At 54.3% G+C, this 1,962-nt stretch overlaps 1 long non-coding RNA gene across 1 annotated transcript; it reads right to left on the reverse strand.

The window, feature by feature from the left end:
* Positions 1–881: 881 nt before the first annotated feature.
* Positions 882–1,348, reverse strand: LOC141600712 (uncharacterized). The gene is made up of 3 exons (XR_012524332.1): positions 1,262–1,348; positions 1,018–1,179; positions 882–933 (listed from the first exon to the last, which is right to left on the reverse strand). It is a non-coding gene; the product is annotated as an uncharacterized LOC141600712 (long non-coding RNA).
* Between the last annotated feature and the right edge of the window lie 614 nt (positions 1,349–1,962).

Consider the following 1,962-nt stretch of genomic DNA (forward strand, 5'->3'; position numbering starts at 1 on the left):
TTGCCGCAAGAATGGAAATCTTGGCATCTCGAACCTGAAGCTCCCTCAACAAGCGAGCTGTCTCCTCCCGAGACTGGGTCAACTCTCGCTCCAGCTCGCGGTCACCCTGTAAACAACAAAATGGCTCATGTCAATCGTTTCAAGCAAAGTCGGAAAATCAAAATTCAAAAATAGAACAAGCACAAGGTTCATACCTGACGACCTCGACCGCCGACAAGTGCCTCGACGGTAGTAGCTCGCAGCTGGTTGGCCACCCTCCATAACGCCACGAACCGAGACGGCGCGACCTGCATTTTCAAAAAGAAGTTCTCAATAGTTGAATAAACTCAATCAAATGTGTTCTTACACAAAACGTTATGCAAAGTTAGAGGTTTACCCTCCGAATCAGATGCTTCCAGTCATCCAGGCCAGCATCCGTCACAGCCACGTCAAAGTCACGCAGCTCGGAGATCGTCGTCCTCCCGGTCGCGTCAGTGTACTCGAGGGTCTCGGGGTACTCTGGGGGCTCGATGCCCGCTGCCTCAACCTCCTGCGAAGTCAAAAGTCTCCTTAATCGATGATCTTTCATCATAGTTCTCAAAAGGAAATCAAGTAAAGAAGGGGAGTGAAGATTCTCACCACTACCGGCCAGTACGCCAACCTCCCGTAGAGGAACGCCGAGTAGTCCTCGCCAGGAAGAAGGATGGCGTCACCACTGGCACCAGCCAACTCCGCCTCCCTCTCAGCCTCAGAAGGCTCCCTGAACATCGTCCTGGGAGGATCGATGGGAACCGTCAACACGTCCCGAAAACACTGACGAGCCAAGCGCTCGCCCAAGTACCACACATAACCCATCGACGTCCTCAACAGCAGATGACTCGAGTTCCTAGGTCGAACGACCTCGGCCACGAAAGGAGGCACGTCAGCGTACTCCGCCCAAGGCCTGGGCACCCACTGGGACAAGATAAACAAAGGAATCATTCTTATGATCAATTTAAAAGCAATGAAGAAGCAAATGGATATAAGTGAGATACTTACGCTGTCCAGCTGAAGAGCGTTCACGTCCCGCCGGTAGACACTGTGAGAAGAACGCTTGCTCTTCGTCCTGCACATCACCCAATCCCTCACCACGGGATAGGCCTTCTCCAGCGGCTCCGTCCTCTTGGGCGCAAGGCTCGGGAAGTAGGAGTACACCCACGCCTGCAAAACAGGATAGTTAATGACGATCTTTCGTAATTTGATAAGGAAAGGAATTGATTTCGGTCTAAAGGAAGGTTCATACCTCCAGCAGTAGTCCAGGTCCGACAGCGCCAGGAGAAGTCCCCTTCTCCATCAACTCCGGACGAACCATGGCCCTCATGAAGCGGATGAGGACCGCAAAACCAGTAGTGACCCAGTCCCAACGTCCTAGGGAACTCAGGTCAGAAAGGAAGAGAAAAATCTTCGTCGACAGCCTCTCACCCTTGTCTCCGAGGTAAATCGAAGACAGAAACCACCAGAGCCACAAACGGACCCTCTGCTCAGCTATACAGGGAGGAGGAGCCGTCTCCCTCCCGTCAATCGTCACCAGCGCCGGGATCTTTCCCGCAAAGTAGTCTCGAACGTAGGAGCTGGGCACCAAACCCGGCACTGTGACGGCCCTCGGCGATAAGTTCCAGCCGATCAACCTCCTAGCCTCGGCTGAGTCCGCCCTCATGGCAGTCTCCGGCCACTCCACAGCCTCAGACCCACACGGCAGGCCAGAAATCATGCCGTAATCCTCTAGAGTGACTCCCACCTCACCAAAAGGCATGTGAAACATGGAAGTCGTATCCCAGAATCGGTCCAAGAAAGCGCGGACCAGGCTAAGGTTAGCCCGCAGCTTCCTCTTCGTGATATCCCTCCAGGCCTGCACCAAAGGACCGAACGCTCCACGCTCGATCATGGCCCGCTCCTCCGCCGACAGCCGCTCGTAGTGCTCCATCGCTGTCGTATAGCCCGAGA

The sequence above is a fragment of the Silene latifolia genome, chromosome 1 (assembly GCF_048544455.1).
Source record: "Silene latifolia isolate original U9 population chromosome 1, ASM4854445v1, whole genome shotgun sequence".
NCBI classification, from domain to species: domain Eukaryota; kingdom Viridiplantae; phylum Streptophyta; class Magnoliopsida; order Caryophyllales; family Caryophyllaceae; genus Silene; species Silene latifolia.